Here is a 14757-nt window from a genome sequence, read left to right on the forward strand (position 1 = left end):
GTGGATGCGCCCTTGTTTTTTTATCCCAATCAGCATCCATTTTGTGCACAGCAATATCCCACAAACAGCAATGAGGTGAATAGCCAGTTAACCAGTAGTTAATCCTTAATCAGCGACTCGGTAATTTGATTAACTGGCTACTTATCTCATTTCTCTTTGTGGCATCTTATGTGAAATTGGCTGTCGAGTTCGTCGACAAAAGAATAGTGGCTGCACTTCATTGGCTCTGAAGCAAAGGCACTATCGAAATGCAAGTTTTTTTCTCCTACTCTCTCTTCCTTTCTTTAAACTAGTGTTAGTTGTGGGATAAATGTTGGTGAAGACCCAGGCACAACTCCTTGTTGTTGTTCCAATAAAGCCGTGGGATCTTCAATGCACACATGAAAAGACTCAAGGGGTAATTTTAGTTTTTGCGATGGTGTAAAATGGGCGATATCGAATTATCCGCTCGTTATATGCCTCAACCGATTTTCACTTCCATTAGAATAGGAAAATTAGGCGTGTTGTATAATGGGCGGCTAATGCAAGTTAGAATAGGTGACAGTATGAAGAATTCAGATTTCAAAACAATGAAATGGCAATGAGCAGAAACAAGTGCAGGTTGGGGGATTTAGAGGTTAGGTGGAAGAGCAGAGGAAAGTTTGGACACTATGAACAAAGATCGTGGTATTAATTGGAGGCCTGCCCATTCATCCATTCACCTGAGGGCCGAAATCAGCCAGGAGTCTCTCTCTCGCTCTCCCTTCATTTGTCTGTGTCTGTTTCTGTTTCTCAAACACAAACATACACATGCAACAAATGCACACACAAAACAGAGCCACACACCGTCACACAGAAACACACACAGAGACACATGCACATACACACATACACATACACATGCTTATACAAGCACACATAGACACACACATATACACACAAAAGCACATGCACATACACATACACACACATAAATACAGATTCATGCACTCCCACAAACATACAACCTGCACATATACACACAGAACCACACACATAAATACATACACTTACATAAACACATGCATATACAAACACACATAGACACACACACACATGTACACATAAACACATGCACACTCTTAGATATAGATACACACACACCCACACACACGCACACACAACTAAATGGCACCTTGCTGCGAGTGAATCACAGGGACCTTTATTGAAATGCAGAATATTTGATTGAGAAATTGTCGACGGTAATATAATGAATTATACCGGGGAAACAAGGAGTGTTTTATGAGGTGAGAGCATTCAACATTGCTGCTTACCGAATGGTCATGGAGCTGCAATTTTAACATGAGCCTGATTATTTCAAAAGGATGAGGGCCTTCAATAGGATCATAGGAATTATTCGACGATAAAAGTCCCAGGACCGTCTAGTTCTCCTTCTACCACCCCGGTAGTCGCAAAATCCAACGACAATGAAGTTGTTGAATAATCCTGGCAATCAATCTCTATCAATTAGTCCACAACAAACCCAGATATGAGGCGAGGAAAACCTCCAGTCGTGGAGAACTTTGGGAACGATTGGCGCAAAGTCACCTGTTCCTAACAAGCCTGTTACACTTACCGCATGTCATAAGAACACAAGAATATAAGAAATAGGAGCAGGAGTAGGCCATACTGTCCCTCGAAACTGCTCCACCATTCAAACAGATCATGGCTGATCTTCAACCTGAACTCCACTTTCCCGCCCGATCCACATGTCCCTTGATTCCCCGAGAGTCCAAAACTACAGCGATCTCAGCCTTGAATATACTCAACGACTGAGCACCTACAGCCCTCTGGGGTGGAGAATTCCAAAGATTCACAACCCTCTGAGTGATGAAATCCCGCCTCATCTCAGTCATAAATGGCCGACCAAGTATCTTGAGACGATGCCCCTGGTTCTCGACTCGCCACCGAGGGGAAACAACCTCTCAGCATCTACCTTGTCAAGCCCCCTCAGAATCTTATATGTTTCAATGAGATCGCCTCTCATTCTTCCAAACTCCAGAGAGTATCGGCCCATTCTACTCAATCTCTTCTGATAGGACAACCCTCTCAACACATGAATTACTCTCATGAACCTTCGTTGCACCGCGCCCAAGGCAAGTATATCCTTCGTTAGATAAGGAGACCGAAACTTTATTCCATCCGCCAGGTGTGGTCTCAGCAAAGCCCTGTACAATTGCAGCAAGACTTCCTTATTTTTGAACTCCAGTCCCCTTGCAATAAAGGCCAATATGCCAATTGCCGTCCTGATTGCTTGCTGGACCTGCATGTTAACTTTCTGTGTTTGTCTCAAATTGCTGATATACTCCATCTCAAAAATGTTATATTCTGATGTCAGACAGAGAATTTGATATGAATGGGCTATAAATTGTTTCACTGGCATCACGGGGCCATTTCTCGGGTCCAAGATCCTTCATTACCAATAGTTTGGCAACTACTCCTCCTCTCAATAAAAACAAACATTTAAACCAGATATATCCACCTTACCGATGAAATGATTCCTTACCTGCCCCCACCTTTCTGACAGCCGCCTCCCTCAGCCTCCGGAGAATGTCTCCTTCCCTCTGCAGATCATGGTCTCTCCCCAGGCGCAGGGCAATGAAAGCCTCCGGGTCTGGGTCCACGGACAGATCACTCAGTTTCCTTTGTATATTCTGGAGAAGTGATTTCTGCCGATCAACAGGAGCTGCTGGAACCCACAACCCAATTATTGATCCACTCTGGAGTAATGAGCATTAAAATAGAAACTAATTTATAAAGAGCTTGTCGATAATCAGAAGGAATCCGTGGACGGTGCACACAGTACAAGAACATACAGCAGGTACATTCATTGTAGAAAACAGCGAGGAGGATAATAACAGACTACAGGAGGACATGGACAAACTGGTGAAAAGGGCAGACACATAGCAGATGAAATTTAATACAGAGAACCAGAGGCGAGATGAGGAGAATTTTTATTTACGCAGCGAGTTGTTGTGATCTGGAATGCAACTGACTGAAAGGGCGGTGGAAGCAGATTCAATAATAACTTTCAAAAGGGGAATTGAATAAATACTTGAAGGGGAGAATATTAAACGGCCATGGGGCAAAGAGCAGGGTCAGTGGGACGAATTGGGTAACGCTTCCAAAGAGTCAGCACCAACAAAATGGGCCGAATTGCCTCCGTCTGTGCAGTAATCCCTCTGTGATTCTATGAAGAATGAAGCAGCAGGTTTAAATTAAGCAGGAGAAAATGGAAGAACAAATCGATCTTACTGCAGTGTTCGGGTGCTGCCGGGTACGAGGCAGTGAAGAGTAGGAGGGAAAGGATGATCGCCGAGGACATTGTTGACCTGGAGCCGCGGGCCCTGTGTCAGACCCTCCTGAGCGGAGGAGGCGAGGGAGACGGAGCAGCGTGGGCTGGACTGGAACTTTTAAACTGAATGGTTCGGATCAGTGGGCAGGTTCACCTTTTAAAGTGGCAGTCGGAGGCGGGTTTTAAGTGCGATGGAGTGAAGCAGTCTGTGTTGAAACCAGTAAAAGTAATTAATTCTCTTTCGTCCAACCAGCAGGTTACACCCCGCTCGCTCACTGTCACGGTTTCTCACATGAAGCTACCGAATATTTAACTTGTTTTTTCTGCGCCGATTTGAGGAACAACAGTGTAGAAAGTGTGTTCAGGAACACTCGAAACAAGAGGAGGCCGTTCAGCCCATCGAGTCTGTGACATAGGAACAGGAGGAGTCGATTCGTCATCTCGAGCCTGTTAAATGGGAACAGCAGAGACGATTCCTCCCATCGACCTGTTACATAGGAACAGGAGGAGGCGATTCCTCCCCACGAGCCTGCTCCGTCATTCAATCAGATCATGGTCGATCTTTGCCTCACCTCCATTTAATCGCCTTTGTTCCATATGCCTTGATACCCGGAACCAATAAAAATCTATCGATCTCAGTCTTGAAAGTTCCAATTGACCTCCAGAATCCACAACCTTTTGTGGGAGAGAATTCCAGATTTCCAGCACCCTTTCTGTGAAAAAGCGCCCCCTGATTTCAGTCCTGAACGGCCGAGCTCTAATTTTAAGGTTGTGCTGCCCTGTTCTGGACTCGCTCACCAGAAGAAATAGTTTATCCCTTTCTACCCTGGAACCTCAGATTAAAAGTCTGATGAGACGTTAAACCGCGGCCCCTTCTGCCCTTTCAGGTGGACGTTAAGATCCCACGACCACTATTTCGATAGAGCAGGGCGCCAAATCTAATTAGACGGGGTTTGGAAAGGAAAATCGAATGCGGCATGCCATGGGCGGCTAATTCGATATCACCCGCTGTACATCATCGCCCGAAGTTAAAATTCCTCTTGGATGAGAGTGCTGAACGGGCCTTACGCCTGTTATAGGCCCTCCTTGATATTCTGTTCTCTTGAAGCCAATGGTACTAAATATTGGGTGTGGAGTATAAGTGGCGGTCGATATGATACCGCCCGTTTTGCGCAACTGGCCACAGGACATAGAGCATAAGAAGTAGGAGCAGGAGTCGGCCATACGGCCCCTCGATCCTGTTCCGCCATTTAATCAAATCATGGCTGATCTTCGACCTCAACTCCACTTTCCCGCTCGATCCACATGACCCTTGAATCACTTAGAGTCCTAAAATCTATCGACCTCAGCCTTGAATATAATCAATGACTCAGCATCCACATCCCTCTGGGGTAGAGAATTCCAAATATTCAAACTCATGGTTTGGAATGAGCAAAGCACTGTACAGTTTCACTCCAGATTTGTATCCGACTAATGCACTGGGCAAATCAAATCGTTTCCTCCCGCTCAGTTTGACTTACAATAGATACTTTTGGACCGGGAAAGCCCAATGACTCACTTGGCCACCTTGTTCTGCAATTCCGACTCCACTACTCCAAATTATAATATCCAACTGGTCCGTAAATAAGGCGACTGTCCTGATCCCCATCCCCGCCCCCACCAAACTTCCTGATATTCCCATTCAAGTTGCCAATATCCCCTTTTTGCAAAGAGGCACTTTCTGGGCTTTGTTCTGAACTTTGCCGTCAGAAGAGATCCTCAGTGCTTCTTGATGTCGGTGGAATAATGAGATGTTGAAATGTAACAGGGAGTTAGCCCTGGATTCCTCTCACAGAATATTTCGAGGTTTCACAACCCACGCTCTGTAATTGACAGCCTCGTCCCTGCCACATCCTGCTCAAAGAACCAGACACGGATCTTCTTTGGCATATGCCCATTGGGACACCGCAGGCTGCCTACCCAATGCAGGGGAGAGGCGCCTGAAAAATGGCTCGACCTCAATCACCATTATCAAATCATCAAAGGTTAAATTCAGAACGTCAAATGGAACTGATCTCTCTCCAGTGATTCACGGAATGGAACTGATCCTTCTCCAGTGATTCACGGGATGGAACCGATCCCTTTCCACCGATTCACGGGAACATGTCAACAGAATCTCATTTAGAAATCAGCAACAATGGAAGCAGGAGGGTCCCACTCAACAACGCCACCGATGAAAGAAAGAAAGAAGCAAACAGAGATAAGATGGAAATAAAGAAAGGAAAGGGACAAAGAAAGGCTTAGAATCAAGGAATCATAGAATCCTATCGCACAGAGGGAAGCCATTCGGCCCATCGTGCCGATGCGGGCTTTTTGTTAGAGCTTTCTATCCAATTAGTAACCTGATCTTTTCCCTTCAAACATTTATTCAATTTACTTTTGAAAGTTATTATTGAATCTGCTCCCACCGCCCTTTCAGACAGCGCATTCCGGATCATAACAACTGGATGCGTAATTTTTCCCCTCATCTCGACTCTGGCTGTTTGGCCAATTATTTGCATTTATATGGCGCCTTGCACCACCTCAGGACGCCCCAAAGCACTTTACAGCCAATTGCGTAGTTATTGAAGTGCAGTAACTGTTGTAATGCAGGAAACGCCTGAATCAATTTTCGGACAGCAAGTTCCCACGAACAGCAATGTGCTAAATGGCCAGATCATCTGTTTTAGTGATGTTCGTTTCGGGATAAATATTGGCCAAGATAACGAGAGAACTGTTCTGCTCTTCTTCGAAATATCGTCATGGGATTTTTTCTGTCCACGTGAGAGGGCAGATTAACCTCTCGTCCAAGAGACGGCACCTCCGACCATGCAGCACTCCCTTCGTGGTGCACTGAAGTGTCAGCTTAGATTATGTGCTCAAATCTTTATGGTGGGACTTGACTCCGAGGCGAGAGTGCTGCCAACTGAGTCACAACCAGCAAAGTGAATGTTATAGCTTGTGAGGTGCATATTTTAAATGTGTCCACTTCTAAGCACCACATATTAGGAAGGAGTTCTGGGCCGTGGATAGCGTGCAGAGGAGATTTACTAGAATGACACCAGGGATGAGGGACTTCAGTAATGTGGAGAAACTAAAGAAGCTGGGATTTTTCATTTTACAACAAAAGAGGATAAAATTATGAGGGGTTTTGATTGAGTAAATAAGGAGAAACTGTTTCCACTGGCAACAGTGATGGTCACCCGAGGACACAGATTTAAGATAATTGACAAAAGAACCACAGGTGAGATGAGGAGTTTTAAACAGCGAGTTGTTATGATCTGGAATTCACTGCCTGGAAGAGAGGTGGAAGCAGATTCAATAATAACTTTCAAAAGTGAATTGGAAAAACACCTGAAAGGGAAAAATGTAGGGTTTGGGGAAAGGGTAGGTGAGTGGGACTAATTGGATAACTCTTTCCAAGAGACGGCACTGGAACGATGTGCCGAATGGGCTCCTTCTCTGCTGTATTATTCTATGATTCTATGATAAATGTGTAACTGAGTACAGCGATACAGAGGGACAGCAACAAAGGGCGATAGGTAAAGATGTGACTAAGTACAGTGATAGAGAGAGATACCAAAAAAAATACACAGAATTACATAGAATTTACAACACAGAAACAGGCCATTCGACTCATCTTGACGATGCTTGTATTTATATTCCACTCCAGCTTCCTCCCAACTCTCTTAATCTCACCCTAACGATATAGCCCTCTATTCCTTTCTCCCTCATGCCGTTATCCAGCTTCCCCTTAAATGCATCTCTGTTATTTGCCTCAACTGCTCCACGTGGCAGCAAGTTCCACATTCTCACCACTATCTGAGTAAAGAAGTTTATCCTAAATTCCTTATTGGATCTTTTAGTGATTTTATTTATGGCCTCAAGTTTTGGATTTGCACCCAAGTGGAAACATCTTCTCCACGTTTCCGCTATCATATCGCTCCTCCAGAGGGAGATAGATGAAGGTGAGACTCAGCACAGTGGTACAGAGAGATACCAACAGAGGGAGATGGATAAAGATGAGATTGAGTACAGTGAGTGACACAGAGAGAAACCAACCGTGGGAGATGGAGGAAAGTATGACTGTGTGCTATGATACAGAATGACAACAGCCGAGGGAGATAGATAAAGACAAGACAGAGTACAGTGACACAGAGAGACACCAACAGAGGGAGATAAATAAAGGGGAGACTAACTATTGTGAATATACAGAATCTGTATTTACAGTAGAGGAAGAGGATAGCATGCCGGACACCCCACGGAAAATAATTTTGAATGAGGGACGGGGATTCACCGTAATTAACATAAGCAAATTAACAGTAATGTCGAAAGTAATGGCACTGAAGAGTTAAAAATCCCCAGGACCAGATGGTGTCCATCCCAGGGTTATAAAGTCCGTAGGTGAGAACATTGCAGATGCCCTAACTATGATCTTTCAAACTTCTCTCAATTCAGGAACTGTTCCTTTGGCGTGGAAAGTTCCATTTCCTCGTTCTTCCTACCGAAATGTATCACTTCGCATTTTTCTGCGTTAAATTTCCCCTGCCACTAGTCCGCGCATGCCACCAGCCTGTCAATATCCTCTTGAAGTCTATCACTATCCGTCTCACTGTTTGCTGCCCTTCCAAATTTTGAATCATCTGCAAATTTTGAAATTGTGCCCTGTACACCCAATCCAAAGTGATTCGTACATATCAAGAAAAGCATTGGTCCCAGCACTGACAACGAAACATAGAAACATAGATAATAGGAGCAGGACGAGGCATTTCGTCCATTCGAGGCAGTTCCGCCATTTATTATGATCATGGCTGATCCTTTATCTGCACAGCATACACCCGTTCTCTCCCCATACCCCTTGATGTCTTGTGTTTCTAGAAATCAATCCAGCTCCTTCTTAAATATATTCAGTGATTTGGCTTCCACAGCCTTTTGTGGTGGATAATTCCACAGGTTCACATACCTCAGAGTGAATAAATGTCTCCTCTTCACAGTCCTAAATGTCCTACTCCGTATCCTGAGACGATGGCACTTCGTTCTGGATTTCCCAGCCAGTGGAAACGTCCTCCCTGCATCCAGTCTGTCTAGCCCTGTCATAATTTTCTATGTTTCAATGAGATCCCCTCTCATTCTTCTGAACTCGACTGAATACAGGCCGAGTAGGCCCAATCTCTACTCATAGGACAGTCGTGCCATCCCAGGAATCAGTCTGGTGAACCTTCGCTGCATTCGCTCGAAGGCAAGTATATCCTTTCTTAGGTAAGACCAAAACTGCACACATTACCCCAGGTATTGCACCCGCTCCAAGGCCATTATATTCTTCTTGAGGTGCAGTTCCCAAACAAAATGAAGTGCTCCTGATGGGGTCTGACCAAGGCTCTAGAAAACTGAGTCAGGACTTGTTCCCTTTTGTGTTTCAGACCGCTTGAGAAAAAGGCCAAAATTCCATTAGCCTTTTTGACTGGGCATCTAACAAGTTACTCAACAAACATTAAATCGAATGGGATCCTGCTGGACACTCACGGCTTTTGTTTTTAGCGAGGTGGAGTGAAGTAGAGAGTGTTCGTAAGTGAGATTGCCATGGTGTGATTTCACCAACAGGACAAATCTGCTTTTAATTATATACAGGGTTAAGATCTTAACTGAAAGATTCTAAATAAAAATGTCATCTAAACTACTGAAACTGTTGAATTGTAGCTGACCTTTGCACCATCAGTTTATTTACCCTTTTCGTGTTAACAATCCTCTGAAAAACAGACAAAGGCCCCAAAAACGTCCAGGACATGTGTGCGAGACAGTACGGTTACTCCATTGGATAATGTAAGAAATGACAAGCTGTTTCACCTTCTCTAGAACAGTAGAACCAGAGGACACAACCTGCGCTTGAAGATGTTAAATTCGAAATAGTCTGCGGAAACATTATGCCAGTGAGCGAGTGGCCGATCTAGGGAACAGGCTCCTTTCCCAATCTATATAATTAAAATTAGAGGACATGGGAATTTAAAGGAACAGAGTAACTGCAAAATTAGAAACACAATAAATGGGAATTCAGGGAGGCAGTGTAAAGGTTTGGATAGAATTAGAGAACAGGGGAATTTAGGGGAACACAGTAACAATTTAATTGGTAATAGAGGTCAGAGGAATATAAGTGACAATCGCAATTGTTCAATTAGAAATAGAGGAAAGAGGAATATGGAGGAACACAGTAAATGTTCAATTAGTGATAGAATCAAGTATAAAGTAGAACGTCGTGGGAAGACAGTAACTGTCCAATAAACGATTGAGAACAGGGAATATTAGGAGAATACAGGAAATCTATAATTAGTAATGGGGACCAGCGGAACACAACAACCATTTATTTAGAAGCAGGCGACAGGAGAAGACTGTAACTGTTTCATTAGAAATAAAGGAGACAGGAATGTCAGGAAGATACAGTAATTGTTCAATTAGAAATAGAGGAACTCAAGGGGTAAGAACAACAGTTTGATTGGAAACAGCGGGAGGGGAATCACCATCTTGTGTGATTGAATTTGACACGGTAACGCAATAGTTTACTTGATCACGACTTTGCTTTCTATTTTACCTATTGATTTTGGATGATGTGGTTGAATGCACATCGGCTTCCATGACCGTAGCTGGGAGCAGATTCGTCGCTGACTGATGGAGTTAAAACATCTGCCTGTTGCTGGACTCGTGCCTTAAATACTGTTGGTCGTCAGTATCCGGTTGAAAGGAAATGTGCCCATCATACGGAATTGCCCATAATCCACCACCCGTTCCCCACGAGATCGATGCCAGCCGGATAGGCACAGCGAGGGATCACGGGGACCTGCAACCAGGTGGAGTTTGGATTTTGAAGAATCGCAGGATCAACTGGAACGTTGAAGAGTGAAGGGAAAAGGGGGCACTGAATCACAATTAATAAATTAAGGCCATTCACAATTAAAGTACTAAGGACATTGTTAGCGAAAGGTTTACAATAAGGTTCTTGAACATTGAAGTGAGGAGTCATTAGTTTATTAAGCCCACAGCGCATTCAATAGTACTTAAACATACACTTAAAAGGTTGTACTTCCAACCGCACCTGATGATGTTTCGTTGGGGATTCAACCGTTTTACAGTTCTGAGCTCAGTATCTTAGACCTTCACAAATCCGAATACTCATTACAAACAAACAGTTTTTAGACATTTTCTCACTCCCTGTCCCTGGAAATACACACAATTATGGATCACATAATTATATGGAAGTTAAAATACAACTCCACATAAGGAGAATGGAATTGACTTATCCTTTTACAATAACAATATTTTTCTTTACAAACCGAGCTCTTTTTCTATTGGGCGAACAAGTATAATTCCCTTACTTCGTTATATCATCGATAGTTTCTCCCTTGATCCATACACATGTAATTCAACCTCTTTTAATAAGTTCATTCTAGTTTCTGTACCACTCGCTCCAATTCAATTGGTTATATATGCCCAAATGTTTTCGTTTGAAGAACTAACTGATTTCCCACACTCTTATTAAATGATTAAAGTTTTCTGAAATTTATGAATCAGTATGTGATGACCTCTCTTCGTTGAAGTCTTATTATTTCATCCTGAAACTGACCATTGCTGCAGGGTCAGCCCTGGCCCAACAGCCCAGTGAGACTTTAAATTGACGTATACTTCCCTGCTTCATGGGCAAAAACTAAAGGTTAACATTACTATAATATAAGGGGAAACCAATACAGTTTCACATTGGCACACTTCAGGACTGTGTGAATTACCATTTCCTTTCAGTGCACCCTTTGTTGGCGTTACCGTATTTAAGGCCAGCGTTGTACAATCTCTCATCAGCATTATGTATCTGTCTCGATCTATTCTATTGCACAGATCTCTACACGTTGGTTTCACATACTGTCCAGTGCCACATTGACCATTTCATGTAGTGGTGGTGTCAGCGTGACTGACCATGTCTTAGATCCGTTCTTCAGTGCAGCTTCATCAGAGAATTGCATAGAATTATATAGCATATGAAGTACAGAAAAAGAGCATTCGGAGCAACTAGCATATGCCGGTCTTTATGCCTCACACGACTCTCCTTCCAGCCCTCTTCATCTCACCCTATCAGCATAAACTTCTATAATTTCTCCCTCATGCGTTTATCTCGTTTCCCCTTCCATGCGACTACATGTATCGCATGCTGGTTGCTTCATTTCTGTGAACACTGCGCTATCCCAAGATCAGATTGCACGAGACATCCGGTAGAATCCATTCCTGCCCTTTCTGGCTCTCTCTCAAGAGTTCGAGGCGTCTGGAGGTGTTTGATTAGAATCTCTCCCTGCACGGTCCCAATGTTTCAAGCAGTGGCCAAGCCATCCAATACATACTTCTCATTGTTCAGTATAAGAAAGGACACCACCATCTCCAAGAGAAAGATATCAATTAACAATCTTAACTATACGTTCCTTACTGTCACTAGATTGTGTATTGATATCAGATTGATATCTTGTGGCAAGACGTGTCCAGGTGATTAAAGATAAGAATGGGCGGGACAGGATAGATAGAAGCAGATAGCTTTCATTAGTTGAGGGATCAAGAACTAACGGCCGTGGATTACAAAATAAATATCAGAGATTTAGGACTGAGGGTGGGAGAAACCTCTTTTCATGGACAGTGACGAAAATGCGGAAATTAGATGAGCAGAAATCGTGTCCATATTCAAGACGAAATTCTACAGATTTGTGAATAAAAATTGTTTGAAAGGATTTTGGGACTGGGCGGATAAAGTGATTGGACTATTTTCTCGAGTGGACGCAAAACGCCGACAACGACTGGTTGGGTCAAAAGGTCTGTTACAACATTCCAACATTTTGATGATCAATTGATATTTTAATAAATATCTGATAACAGAGATGCCTAACGTCACATTGACGAGTCAATTTCCTTAGTCACTGATCAGGAGACAGGGGTCCCGTTCTATTGGAGACAATGGGGAGCGGTGTCTGATGGGGAGGCCAGGGCCTGCAACATTCACAACAAGATTTCAAAATAATTACAAATAACCATGATTGTAACACCTTCCATTTTTTCTACACAAAGGAAAACTTCAACTATTAATCAAACTGGCACGTCCGATTCCAGTACCAAGAGTGTCAGACAGTTAACGCTGCCGCACCACATGTTCCACCCAACTGCTGAAGCCCAATCTTTGTAAACATAGTTTAATAGGACAAAGTCAGCATGGCTTCATGAAGGGGAAGTCATGTCTGACAAATTTGCTTGAGTTCTTTGAGGACATAACGTACAGGGTGGATAAAGGCGAACCAGTGGACGTAGTGTATTTAGACTTCCAGAAGGCATTCGACAAGGTGCCACATAAAAGATTATTGCTCAAGATAAAGAATCACTGGATTGGGGGAAATATTCTGGCATGGGTGGAGGATTGGTTATCGAACAGGAAGCAGAGAGTTGGGATAAATGTTTCATTCTCGGACTGGCAACGAGTAGCTAGTGTTGTTCCGCAGGGGTCGGTGCTGGGTCCCCAACACTTTACAATCTATATTAACGATTTGGAGGAGGGGACCGAGTGTAACATATCAAAGTTTGCAGATGATACAAAGATGGGAGGGAAAGTAGAGAGTGAGGAGGACATAAAAAACCTACAAGGGGATATGGACAGGCTGGGTGAGTGGGTGGAGATTTGGCAGATGCAATACAATATTGGAAAATGTGAGCTTATGCACTTTGGCAGGAAAAATCAGAGAGCAAGTTATTATCTTAATGGCAAAAAACTGGAAAGTACTGCAGTACAAAGGGATCTGGGGGTCCTAGTGCAAGAAAATCAAAAAGTTAGTATGCAGGTGCAGCCGGTGATCAAGAAGGCCAAAAAAATGTTGGCTTTTATTGCTAGGGGGACAGAATATAAAAACAGGGAGGTATTGCTGCAGTTATACAAGGTATTGGTGAGACCGCACCTGGAATACTGCATACAGTTTTGATATCCATACTTAAGAAAAGACATACTTGCTCTCGAGGCAGTACATAGAAGGCTCACTCGGTTCATCCCGGGGATGACGGGGTGGACATATGAGGAGAGGTTGTCTCGATTGGGACTCCACTCAATGGAGTTCAGAAAAATGAGAGGCGATGTTATTGAAACATATAAGATTGTGAAGGGTCTTGATCGGGTGGATGCGGTAAGGATGTTCCCAAGGATGGGTGAAACTAGAACTATGGGGCATAATCTTAGAATAAGGGGCTGCTCTTTCAAAACTGAGATGAGGAGAAACTTCTTCACTCAGAGGGTAAAGGTCTGTGGAATTTGCTGCCCCAGGAAGCTGTGGAAGCGACATCATTAAGTAAATTTAAAACAGAATTAGACATTTTGCGAGAAGTAAAGGGAATACGGGGTTACGTGGAGCGGGCAGGAAATTGGACATGAATTTTCACTTGAGGTGAGGATCAGATCAGCCATGATCTTATTGAATGGCGGAGCAGGCTCGAGGGGCCGATTGGCCTACTCCTGCTCCTATTTCTTATGTTCTTATGTTCTTCTGACTGTTCTCTTTGCATCTTGAGCAGGACGTGCGCTATTTAGCAGGAATCTGTTCTGTTCACCCTCGGGAAGCAGGAGACATCACACTCAGGGCATAACATAAAAGAAATGTTTTCTGAAGCCTGTTCATATTCACAACAAAGGAAGACGGCCAAACTAAAATGGAACTCGGGCTGTAATTGAACTCACGTGAGGACAGGAAGCATTGCTTTGACTTCTAATTTCGTTAAACAAAACTAGAATAAATGTCCAAGGAGATTTCACCATCTTCTTCAGCTCTTCCCTGAATTTCGTTTGGGTAGCTGCATAAATACACGTGTTTGTACAGGAACTCAAATACATGAGCAGAAATCCGGTTTGAGTGGCGATATAAGCAGGCGCTGCATAATCGGGTCGGAACTGCTCGGCCAGACCGATCGCTAAAGAATTCACGGCAGCTGTCAGCCACAACAGTATAAAACTACCTGATACAGTGAACAGTAAAATAATAGATTTTCTTCGGTTCACCACCTCTGGATCGCTCTTATTCTCACTGCTGTGACCCCGGAGGCCCCTGCGGGCTCTGCTGGCCACTAAAATGCGTCTGACTGTCAAACAATTAAACAGATATATTAAAGAAAAAGGAATCCATAGAACTGAAATACTTTCTAACCATGTGTACACGACACCTGCAGGCGATAAATAAAAGGCCAATTTGGGGCGGATACCCCACTGAACGTTGTTAATTATTTGTGTATGTTCAAATGCAAACCAATAGGGGATGTTTTCTGAACAGATCAGGACAGAGAGCGTTGTTATAACCGCAGCCGCAGTTCTCACTGTGCAATACTTTGTTTTAAACTTCTGACAACATATTGATACAAATCGGTCAAATGTGAACGAG

Source organism: Heptranchias perlo, unplaced genomic scaffold (assembly GCF_035084215.1).
Source record: "Heptranchias perlo isolate sHepPer1 unplaced genomic scaffold, sHepPer1.hap1 HAP1_SCAFFOLD_53, whole genome shotgun sequence".
NCBI lineage: Eukaryota > Metazoa > Chordata > Chondrichthyes > Hexanchiformes > Hexanchidae > Heptranchias > Heptranchias perlo.